Source organism: Lichenostomus cassidix, chromosome 20, assembly GCF_008360975.1.
Source record: "Lichenostomus cassidix isolate B80296 chromosome 20, HeHo_3.0, whole genome shotgun sequence".
NCBI classification, from domain to species: Eukaryota; Metazoa; Chordata; class Aves; order Passeriformes; family Meliphagidae; genus Lichenostomus; species Lichenostomus cassidix.
The window spans coordinates 12,422,402-12,434,646 of NC_139500.1; the positions used below are offsets into that span (position 1 = coordinate 12,422,402).

The 12,245-nt window shown below is 53.5% G+C and overlaps 1 protein-coding gene across 5 annotated transcripts in view; it reads left to right on the plus strand.

Moving 5' to 3' along the window:
* The first annotated feature begins 7,006 nt into the window (after positions 1-7,006).
* RALY (RALY heterogeneous nuclear ribonucleoprotein) overlaps positions 7,007-12,245 on the plus strand; it is a 115,348-nt gene continuing 110,109 nt past the window's right edge. For 2 of the 5 annotated variants that reach the window (XM_085079582.1, XM_085079579.1), the window contains exon 1: positions 7,673-7,812. The gene's annotated coding sequence lies outside the window, so the exon portion shown is untranslated. Of the gene's footprint in view, positions 7,099-7,671; positions 7,813-12,245 lie in introns of those variants that run through there. The other 3 variants (XM_085079580.1, XM_085079583.1, XM_085079581.1) reach the window with 3 other exon arrangements.

The following is a 12,245-nucleotide window of genomic DNA, read 5'->3' on the forward strand; positions in this document are numbered from 1 at the left end:
TCCAGCCCCTGGCAGCAGCAATATTCCTTTCATCAGATGGATCAGGAGCATCCTGCATTCTCCGTATTGGTTTCCCCCCAGATGGTGGGATTGATGTGATGGAAATTTCCATGAGTTCTGTTACCTGTCCTAACACAAAATGCAGACACAGGTGGGTGCATCCCTACACTGCTTTTCACCTCCTCCTTCCAAGGTGATGTGGAAGCTGTAGAGAAAAGACAAATGTTATTTGCCAGTTAGGTCTCCTAATTACAGGATGTGTTTTTTGGGAGGGGAAAAAAAAAAAAGTTTTCACTTGCAGTCTCTCCAATCTGTTTTGAATTAGGAGACACTTAGGATTAGAAAGTGTTTTCTCATTAGAACAAATGTCACAGATTTAAAAATCTCTTCATTTAAATTCCTCCTGATGTTCTTTGGCTTGAACGAGTGAGCTCTTAATGTCCATTTTAATTAAAGCATTTCCATGGGATTTCAGCCTGGGCACCTAATGACAGCAGGTCTCGGGGAAGTGGATGTGCTCCAGATGAGAAGGGAAACTCCTGGATGGCAACTGCAGCAGAAACTCTCCTTTTGGGGCTTTTTAGGGAAAAGTCCTAAAGGACACACAAATTAAGATCTGCCTAAGAAAGGATCCCATTCTGCCAGTGGGCAGAAACAGCACATGGTTTGGGAGGCACTGGCTGGGTTTGCAAAGGGATTAGTCTGTGTTTGCCAAGGCACTGTGAATTTTTCTCTTTTTACTGCTGTTCTCAAGCCATCAGCAGAGGCTCTGGCAGCCAGGCAGGGTTGCTGGGCTCAGGTTGAGCACCCAGTCCCTGCTGCCAGATCCACCCTCTCCCACACCCACTGCCCTACACATTTCTCCTTCCTATCCAAGTGAAAGTTTGGTCCTTCCCCACTCCCCTGCAGCTCCCATATGCTGGATCCATTCATCAATGCACACCCACAGAGCTGCCAGTGAGCAGAACCTCAGCACTTCCTCAGGAAAGAAATCCTTGGAAACACCAGGTTTCACCAGGCAGGTGCCAGGTGGGACAGGAAGGCAGGAAAGTGCTGTGAAATAAAAGCATCATTTGAGGACATCCACATCCCTCTCCTGGAGCGTGGCAAAGGCAGTGGGGAGCATGCTGGTGGGGAATTGGATTATCCTCAGCTCCTCAGTGTTCTTCCTTTCCAGCTTGGAAAGGAAGAACATTTTCCCTGGAGCAGCCTGGGACAAGGAGCTGGTCCCTGCCTCTGCCTCACCACAGCACTGCCATCCCAGGGGGATCCAACAGGAGAAAGACCTGGAGGCCAAGAGCCATCAGATGGCAGGAAGAGCACCTGGGCAGAGTTTCCTCACGGTCAGTGTAGGTGTTGAGAAAACCAAACCACAGAGGCAGATCTCAGCATGGAAATCACAGAGCTGGGGAAAGGCAGGAGCCTTGCCTGGGCTCGCCCCAGTGGAGCCTGGCTCACTCCTTCCCTCCTTCAGTGATGAATAAATCTGGAGACAGTTAATAATGAAAGGCTATTAAGATAAGATTTAGTCTTTATTGTTCTCGTGCTTCCTTCATTTGTCAGGCACTTGAACCAAACAGAGGAAATGTCGATCTGGGAAATGCTGCTGGTCCTCAGACAGTGGCAGATTTATTGGTGCTTGTGCCCATCCAGGGGAGGAGGAGCCACCTGGGCAGGTGTGGCCCTGGGGAATCAGAGCCTCTGCTCCTTTACCTCAGGACAATCATTTAAAGCAGTCACCTTCACTTGGTAGCTCACAAACAGGGACACTACAGGAGCTGGGCAGCATTTCTGGGCCAAAAAGGACCTTGACAGACAAAGTATTTTTTTCAGGAAGAAAATCACAGAGTTATGGAATGGGTTGTGTTGTAAGGGATCAAAATATCATCTCATTCCAGCCCCACCTTCCACTGTCCCAGGTTGCTCCAAGCCCTGTCCAGCCTGGCCTTGGACACTGCCAGGGATCCAGGGGCAGCCACAGCTTCTCTGGGAAAACTGTGCCAGTGCTATTTAACCACCACAATTCAGGCAAATTGGTTTGTTTTTAATGATCTTTGGAAGTAATATTCTTTATTTGCTCCCCCCTCCCCAACACATGAATTGTTTTCCTGTCTTTTTAGAGAGATTCCTGTCAGTGTTGCCTCCCATTCATCCCTGTGAGTTGCTGCATGTCCTGGTGAGGTGGAGGGAGTGCTTAGGAGCAAACCTGTGATTTCCTCAATGTAACAGTAAGAAAAACATGAGAAAATAAGCACAGGTTTTTTTCTCAGCCCATCTTCAGCTGCATGCAGTGTGCAGATCCTGGAATAAAAGGCACTTGGATAAATACAGGGCTGTGGGCACAGCCCCAAGGCTGCCAGAGCTCCAGGGCCATTTGGACAATGCCCTAAGGCCCAGGGTGGGAGTATTGGGGTGTCTGTGCAGGGCCAGAAATTGGAGTGGATGATCCCTTCCAGCTTAGGAGATTCTGATCTATGGTTCTGGGGTTCTCTGTCAGGAGTTCCTGCAGGCAGGAGGCTTAGGGGGAACGTGCAGCCCTTCCCGAGACAGCAGCAGTACGGATCCAGCCACCTGTGAGGCATCTGCTTTGTGAGATCATGTTCACAGAGATTTTCTCCTTTAACGTGAAGTGGATGAGCCCCAGCTCCCCCCTTCCAACATCCTTTTATTGCTTTTAGACTGACTTTGAGATGGGGTGGGAAAAGAAATCTGAGAGAGGTGAGTTCCAAGGTCAGCGCTGCTCACCCAGCTCTGTCATCCCACTGAGCTCAGAAATTGGTGTTAACACCTCCTGGAAAGAACAACAAATATAAAAAGAGAACCTTGCTCAGACTGGGAAGCAGACCCATTACTGGGGCAGCCACTGCAGAGCAGGAGGCTGGCAGGACAGCAAATCCAGCCCAAATCTGATGCCAGTTCAGCCCAGATGGGATCCCAGCCCCTGGCAGCATCCTGGGCATCTCCCAGGAGATGGGGAAAGCTGCCTTTTTAGGCAACTTATTTTTTTAAACATCACAAAGCACCTGTGTATATTTTGTTCCTCTCCTATTAGAAATCTGCTTTGGCAGAGTGCTCTATTTTTTTTTTTTTTTTTGCTTGGTCTTTAAACATCTCCTGATAATGGGGCTTCGTGGTGTGGAAAGCACAAATTAGTTCAGAGCCTTTCATCTGTACTCCCCACCCCTTCCACTTATGATTCCCTTCAGTGGGATTCACAAGATCTGTTATTGCTGCTGTAGATTGGCCACGGCGTGACTTTGGAGAAAATTCTTTCTATGTTGACACTGTTGCTTCATCGTTATTCTTTCTGTACCAGTGAAACAAAATGAAAAATTCATTAAAAACAGAGGAAAAAAAAAATGAGGAAAGAAACCCACTGGTATTCCTCTATCTCCCAGCACAAAAATCAAGTGTGGGAGACTGAAAACAGGGTGATGGGAAGGGAAGGGTGAAAGGGTTAAATGTCTGAAGGATTCACAGCCACAAGCAGTGTCTGGGACAAACACGGCAATAAAGAGAAAAAAAAGGACTTGTCATCTCCTTCACAGGGTGCCACCATCGAATTAGGAGCCAGGGAAGGCTCTCCCAGGTGGACTCACTTTCTTTGGGATGCTCCAGCAGGCAGTGACCCTGGGAGGAGCTCTGGGAGATGCTGCATGGCCCCAGGGAGCTCCCCAGCAAGGGATCTGCCCTCAGCCCTGCTCTCGTGGAATCACAGGAGAGAATGTCCTGAGCTGGAAGGACCCACAGGATCATTGATCCAACCCCTGGCCCTGCACAGACACCCCAACAATCCCACCCTGTGCATCCCTGGCAGTGCTGTCCAAACACCCCTGGAGCTCTGGCAGCCTCAGGCTGTGCCCATTGCCTGGGGAGCCTGGGCAGTGCCAGCACCCTCTGGGGGAAGAACCTTTCCCTGATCTCCAGCCTAACCCCCCCGGCACAGCTCCAGCTGTTCCCTGGTTCCTGTCCCAGGAGCAGAGATCAGAGCTGTCCCTCAGCAGGAGCTGCAGCCCCAGTGAGGTCTCCCCTCAGCCTCCCTTCTCCAGGCTGAACAACCCAAGTGCCCTCAGCCACTCCTCCGGTGGCTCCTCCATGATCTCCCAGCCTGAAAGTCCCCCCATTCTCCCTTTCCAGCTGGGCTGGCACCTCCAGTCCCCACATGGCCCCAGGTCCCCACAGACATCACCTCTAGGCTGGTTTGCCCCGTTTTTCCAAGCGGGGAGGCAGAGGCAGGAGGTGGCGGGGAGGGGACAAGCTGAGGGAAACTGAGGCACAGACAGACTCTGCTGGCAGGGGGGCTGTGGAACCAGCTCCCCACCACATGGGTGCTCTGGTGGGCTGCCAGTGCCTCCTTTTTTTGGTATTGGTACTGGTAATGAGGGACTGTGTGCACAGCACTGTGTTGAGTTCTTCCAGAGCCTTCTGAATTTCCCAGTCTGCAGCCTCAAGGACACTTATTCAGGACTGGAGGGACAGATCCTGTGGGAAGGCACAGCCAGAGGTGCTGGGCCATGCCCTGGAGCTCCTCCTCACCAGGGGGACCTCAGCAAAATTGCTCTGTGGGGTTCTTGAGCCTCAGTGTGTGACTGTTCAGGGCAGACCAAGGGGCTTGGAACAGATCCTCGGCTCTGCAGCTCAGAGCTCCCCACCCACCCTTTCCTGGGATGAGGAGCATCTTCTCTGGCTCCTCACATGGAACCCCACACCCCCCAGGTGCCTTGGTACTGGGAGAGGCTTTGCTGAGGTCTCCCACAGCATCCTGGCCTCCAGGCCAGCACCTCCCAGTCCAGACAGGTGCCTTTGGGAAGGCTGGATGGGCTCAGGGAGATCGGGGATGGGCTGGACTCTCCCTGGCCCCAGTTACAAAGAGCCCTCAGGGGTCTTTCCTGGGGCCTGCCCTAACAGCCATAGCAATGACCTGAGGAGGGGACAAAATGCCCCCTCAGAATGAGACCCTGAATGTCCCTTCCAGCCTGAGCTCTCCTGGGATCTTGAGGCTCCCCAGTCCTCTTCCCAAACCTGCTGCAGGTTTGCTCTGTAGCTGCAGCTTTTTATTCTCATGACAAGTCTTGATCTCCACAATTACCACTACATTATTTGCCATCCCAGGAAGGGGACATCCCCCAAAAATAATCACCGAAATATTTTTTAAAAATAAAAATGACAAAACATTTCCCAGGATCTCTGCTGAGGAATGTCACAGGAGAAGAAAAACTCTTTTTGTGATCAAGAGATTGAACTTCAAAACACCCAAACTGCACATCTCCACGGGGCACCTTTCTGCAGGGTTATTAATAAGAAATAATTGTTTTAAATGCAGAAAAGCCTGTGTACTTTCTATTCCCTTCCAAAAGCCCTGCATCGCTTGTCCTTAATGAATAATGAAAGATGCTTTTGTATTGCTTCCCACCCATAGACTTTCAAGTGATTGTTAAGCAATAATAAATAAGGCTCTAAAGAAAATCAGGGCTTGATGAAAACTTAATTCTGGACTAATAAGAGAAGCACCTGCTGTTGCACAAGTTTACTGACGTTCCTGGGGCTTTGGTGGGTGGAGAATTTTGGTGAAAGCTCTCCAGCACTGGAAAAATATCACTAAACGATTCTGAAATGTTGCTGTGTAGCCCCATAGGAATCAGAATTTGGTGGCTCTTAGTCATCCTTCTGGAAGGAAACCTGGAGATGCAGGACAGGTACTTTGATCCCCATAACACTGCACTGCTGTGATGCCCTGCTGATCTCACTCTGAGGGGGGATTTATCATGAAAAGCCAAACCCAAAGAGGACACTGTGTTCTGAGGAGAGAGAGAGAGAGAGAGCAACATCCCATGTCAGACTGCTGGATTTGGAGTTCATGGAAAAACAATGTATTCCACCCGTAAGGTGATGTGGCTTCCAACCCTGCCAAGGCAAGCTCACTCTGCAGGTGAAAAACTGAAGTGTGGAAGAGATATCATGGAATAATGGAATGGGTTGTGTTGAAGGGACCTTAAAGCTCATCCCATCCCACACCCTGCCATGGGCAGGAACACTTCCCACTATCCCAGGCTGCTCCAAACCTCACCCAGCCTGGCCTTGGACACTGCCAGGGATCCAGGGGCAGCCACAGCTTCTCTGGGCACCCTGTGCCAGGGCCTCACCACCCTCACAGGGAACAATTCCTTCCCAATATCCCACCTAACCCTGCCCTCTGTCAGCCATGAGTTGGCCAAGACAAATTAAGCTGAAAAACCAGTTAATTGCTCACGTTTGGGTTGGTAGGTACCAAGTTCTTACTTCAGCCCACAGCCAGCCAGGTCTTGATTTTGGCAACAGAGTTCACATCTTTACTGCTGACCAACCCAACCTTCAGAGGTATTTTTCTGAGCACCTTGACACTCCCACCAGTCCCATCAGGAACCACCCTATGCTGGGTACTTTTGTGTGGCTAAATACTTAAACACCACTATAATTCTGTTGGGATCAGTGGGGAAAACTTGAGGGGAGATTTGCCTCTGCCTTCATAGTCAGATGGTCATTTGTGCTGTGGCACTATCCCAGACATCTAACAGGAAAAATGTTTTCACTGGAAGGGCTGCCCAGGGCAGTGGGGGGATTCACCACCCTGCAGGGATTTAAAGCTGTGAGGATGTGGCACTTGGGGACATGGGTTAGTGACAGGCTTGGCAGTGCTGGGGGAATGGTTGGACTTGATGCTCTTAGAGGGCTTTTCCCACCTCAGCGATTCTATGATTCTATGATTTATGACTGTGTGCACGGCTGTGCTGGGTCGCTCCTGCTGGTGAGCTCCTGCCCTTCTCCAACACGCTGTTGAGAGCAGTTGCATGAAATAATTTGCATTAATGTGACCTGAACGCCGTTCCCGTGAGCCGGGAGCACTCAGCGGGAGCCCGCGGAGCCCAAGTGCCACCTCCGGCTGACGCTGTCCCCGCAGTGCCATCCTGCTCCCCGCGCAGCTCCGCACGTGCCTGTGCCTGTCCCTGGACTGCCGGGGCTCTCAGCGTGAGCTTCCCGTGGATTTAGTCAGCGACGAAATGCTGCGCGTTGATTTCGCCCAGGAAACATCAATTTCCCAAGAGAACCGTTTTCTTGCCGGTGAGTGCCAGGAGCAGGCGGCCGCAGAAGTGAGCAGCCGAGCTGAGCGTTGCTCTGTTCCGAGAGCCCCCGAGGCACAGCGGCGGGCTGGAGCTCCGGGCTGGAGCCGCGGCTCCGCTCCGCTCGCCGGGGACGCCTCGGTGCGAACTTGGGCTGCGGCGCCGGTGAACCGGGTGTTGGCACAGAGCGAGCGGTGCTGGTGCGGGCGCTGGAGGCGGCTGCTCTGCGGGGCCGGGACCCCCGAGACCGACCCCGGGTCCCCCGCCACCGACCCCGGGACCCCCGACACCGACCCCGCTCCCCGCCGCTCCCGCCGGTGCCGCACCAGCCCCGCGCCCGGAGCATCCCCGCGCAGGCCCCGCCCCGCTCTGGACTCTTCCACCGCGCCGGCAGCCCAGCGGGAGGGGGCGGCCGGTGCGGGCCGAGCGGCGCTGCCCCGGGCCGAGCTCCGGCGGCGCGGCCCCGCCCGGCACGGCCCTGTAAGGGCGGTTCGGTGCGGGCCGAGCCGCGGCGGCAGCGAGGGCGGGCGGCGGGCGGCGCGGTGGGAGCCCCGCGGAGTGCGCTCCCCCCCCGGCGCGGGGCCTTGGTACGGTCGGCGGGAAGGAGCCGCGGCGCGGGGCGGTGCGCGGCACTGAGCCGGCGGCTCCCGCGGGCGAGGCGGGACGGGCCCGGCCCTCCGTCCGCACGGCACCGGCACCGGCACCGACCTGCCCGGTGAGTGCTGCCGCCCTTCCCCCGGCTGCTCCCCGCAGCGTGCGGTCCGTGCTGGCGGCGCGCGTCCCCCTGCTAGTGACTTCGTGCCGCTTTCTTATTTTTTTTTTCCTTCCGATTCTCTCTTTGCCCGCCGTTTTTTTTTGCGTGTGGTTAGGTTTTTCCGCCCCTGCTGCACGTTCTCCCCGTTTGCCGGGAAGGGGAGATGCCGGCGCCCGCGGGATGGGGCAGTGCCGCGGCTGGCAGCGGCTGCCGGGCGGGTCTGTCCCCGCCGGGGCTGGCCGTGGCTCCGGGGCTGAGCCGCCCGCGGTCCCGGACACCTGGGAGGGATGTCCGCGCTGTGACCGCACGATCGCGGGGTACTTCGTGCCTCCTGCCAACCGGAGATGCTCGGCTGCTCTGCCGGCGGGGCCTCGGGCGGCGGGCAGCGGCTTCGTACCGAGAGAGCAGGCGGAACATGGAGCCGAGCGGCGCTCAGCCCCGCCGCTGCCCCGGCCCCGTGCGGAGCCCTCCAACTCCAGCGCCGTGCCGCCGGAGCGCTCTCTGGCGCGATTGAGTTGCGGCTGCTGGTTGCTGTCGGGAGTTGTATTTGGGAACGGGCTCCCCGGGGAGGTGCTGGAGTCACCGTGCCTGGGAATGTCAAAAATGAGCAGATGTGGCACTCGGCCATGTGGTTCAGTGGCATGGGGGGACTTGGTCAGGGGTTGGAACGTGATGATTTTGGGCGTCTGTTCCAACCGTAATGTTTCCGTTGATTGGCGGCGATATCTAAAACTCCAGGTCTCACTCCAGAGCAGCTTTGGTGGGTGTGGAGCAGTCAGATGTGCCTTTGGCAGGCTGTCCGATGGCTGATTCCCTCGTTGGACAGCCCGGATGGCTGAGACACGAATTGCCGGGAGGGAGAGCAGAATGGGTGTGCTCCTTCATTTCCCTGACTTGCTGCTGGAGAGCGAGAGCCCACCTGCAGGAACGACCCATCTGGGTTGTGCTTGCTGCAGTGCTTCAGCGCACAATTCTAGAATTATTTAGGTTGGAAAAGCCCGCTGAGACCATCAAGTCCGACCATTAACCCAGCGTCGCTGAGCATACCGCTAAACCCATGTCCCCACGTGCCACTTGTACACCTGTTCTAAATGCCTCCAGGGATGGTAACTCCACCACTTCAGAGTACAATTCTCCGGTGGTTTGGCAAGGCGAAGGGCTGGGAACCAGCCGTGCTGCTCCGTGCCTCCGGGCCCTGCCCAGCTCCAGCAGCTGCTCGGCTCTCCGGGAGCTCGGGCTTTGGAGAATAAACTCAGCGGCATCACAACTGGCTTGAGCTGCCTTCCAAGGCCAGAAGAGCCTCCTGTTCCATGTGGAGGAAATCGTTGTGTTCCCCCCGCAGTAAATGCCGGGTGCTGACCGATGGTCAGTGCCAGCGCTGGCCGGCCAGGGAGGGAGCAGGGTGGCAGCGCAGCTCGGCTCTGCTGCCGGCCCTTCCCCAGCTGGCAGGGCAGCACAAACCCTTGGCATTTGCCCTGGGTCGCAGTGCCCGGCCCGAGCCTGTGCTCCTGGCTGTGTCACCAGAGGGGCAGTGGCGGCGGGGGAGGGCTGGGCTGTGTCACAGCACCTCCGGACTGTCCCTGCTGTGGGCAGCAAGGCTGAGCTCTTCCGCAGGTGCCTCCACTCTCGGTGTCCCTGCAGCAGTTCAGTGGGAGATGGTGCTTCCCCTTTCACTGTGCCCTGTCCTTTATTCCTCTGGTTGTTGGGCTTTGGGCTCTTTGCGTTATTTTCTTCTAAAGGACAGGGAGGGAGCCTGGCTTCTTCTAAAGGACAGGGAGAGAGCTCGGGGATGAGGAGCCTGCCCGGGTGGGGTGGGATGGGAAGGAGTGCTGTTTTCAGCAGGAGCTGAGCAGCCTGTGCCACGAGCAGAGCTCAGATGTGTGACCCTGTAGCACCTTTTCTGGGCTGCCTGCTGTGGCTGACAGCTTGTCACAAGGTTTATTGCTCACATTCCTGGAAGCCTTTTTGTGACTTGTTTTCGGCCGCGTGTGAAAGCTTCCTTGGGGAGGGGTGGGTGTTCAGACACTCCTCCATCTGAGCTGGGGAGGATTGCTGCTGTTTTACCTTTGTCAGGCTAATATTGGAGATGGATTTCAGGGGAACAGCAAAGCAGAAAAAGGTGGGCCTCTTAAGAGCTACTTTCTTTAGAAAAGGCAGATAATAGGCGGTGAATTTGGGGAGGATGTTTTATTTAGGGATTGAAAAGAGAGGATTAAAGCTCTTGACAGAGTACAGTTTACGTGGAATAAGTGATGGGACTTGATCATTCAGAAAAAGACTCTAATGTGTTCCCATCACCAAGAGAGCTTTCAGCTCTCCTTGTCCCAAATTATTCAATAACAGCAACAAAACTCCTTTTGATTTGAGTTCTTTACTGGTGGCTGCATGAGGGGTTTTCAGACCTAGCAGTAAATTTGTATCTGCTCAAAGGAAACAGCCTTTGGATATCAAAACCTGTGGTATGCTAAAGGTATCGTGGATTTATCCAAGGTGTTAATTGTTAATTATAGGCATTGGAAGCAGCTATGTCATTCTTGCAGAATTGCAGCTTTTCCTTCCTTGCCCCCTCCCGTTAAGTTACTGGCACAGGGCTATGCTCCTGGATTTGCAGAAGCACAGTCACTGCTTGTAAAATTACTGAGATAAACAAGGTTTGTGCTGGGGAAAAGAAACAAGAATCAAATTTTAGGCTCAAATTTTGATTCCAAAACAAGTTGCTCATTCTTCTCACAGCTTGAGCTTTGTGATGGAAAGGTTGAAAGCACCCAGCAAGAAAAACAGGCTAGGGAAAAAAAATCTGTAATAAGATGAGCAGAGTGAAATTCAGAATAAACTGTCATCAGAGAGTGTTTATAAACCTGCTGGAGAAAAGGGAGGGAGCAACCATTCAGATCAATAACAAGTTCTTTTTTTATAACTGTAGAGCTTTATTCATATAGTTAAAAAATAATCCTAAATGTGTGCTTTTTATACCTGTGCTGGTAGCTGGGGCTAAATCTGCAGAGTTCATGCTGATCTGGGTAATCTGAATCAAGCTGAATAGTAAAGAGGCTCTTAGGAGGATCTGAAACCCAGGAGGCATTTTTCAAACCTGAGTTATGTCACTTTTTTTAGAGGTGCCTCAGGCAATTGCATTTTAAGAAGACAAAGCTTTTGTTTTCAAGCTGGCCTAGAAAAATGCCAAGGATGAATCCAAAGTAAAGGCTTTCAGAAGTTGTCATTTGTGATTAAGTTGATTTTGCTGTTGTGCACAGAACGCTGCTGCCTTCCCCGGCGCGCTGAGAGCTGGGGCTATTTTTATTTTTGCCACCAGTCCTGGTGTAGCTGTTTCGTTCCAGTGAGTAATGGTACACAGGGGGGTCTCACCTGAAAGTGTGTATTTAATGAGAAGGTCAGATGTCTGCCAGCTCCATCTCCAGTGGAAAATTAATTAGAGGTGCTTTATAAAAGGTGGAATTGAGGTGACACCGGGCAGAGGTTGAGTTAGATGGGTGTTCTGCAGAATTAACATCTGTCTGTGCCTAGTTTAGTATTTGAGATGTTGGAAATATCAAAGCCAAGGCTTCGAACCATGAGCAAAGACTGTTTCCTTTCACAGAGACCAGCCTGCATGCACACAGTGAATCCAAAGCTTTTCTTGGGGCTTCTCATGTTACTGGCAGCCTAAAACAATGGGAAAGAGGATCCTAGTGTTGCCAGGCTGTGGGCAAACAAGAGGAGCTTGTGGAGCCGAGCTGGGGGAATGCTGTGCAGGATGTAACAGATGATGCTGGAGCATGGATGTGGAAAGGTGTGCTGCCTGCAGTCTGTAGTGCTGGGAGCTCCCAGCGAGATGCTCCTTGCTAAAGAAAGGTGAAATCTTGAGAGCATTGTCATGGCTTATTAATTAAAGCGACAATGGTTCTTGTCTGAAGACTTGACCATCTGAAGGCAGCTGTGGCTGCAAGGCCGTGTCACCTGGGCAGGAGGTGTCCCTGCAGCCCACCTGTCCCTAGGAGCAGCTGCTTCCTTAGCCCTGGCTCTGGATAGCCAGGGAAGGCCTATAAGGGCAGCCTGAGGCATCCTTTTGGCTCTTGTATAACGCCCAGACAATGCTGCTTGTCCTGCTCACCGAGGACTCTGGGATTGCCCAGCTCCAAGAGATGTGGGACTGGATGGACCTCTCCAGGGACACCTCCTGAGTGCACCTTTGGATCCTGCAGTTCTCACACTGGCACCTCATAATCTAATGGTTTTTTTAAGGAAGCTTTGAGAATGTGTTGCTAATGTGTAGAGCAAGTGGTGCTGGGGAGAAGCCTCTGAGGCAGGACTTGGCCTTGCCTTTGTAGGGAAGGTCCCCCGTTGATTACAGGGCTTCTGGGCTTTTCCTTCCCCTCTGCAGCCAGAGCTGCCCA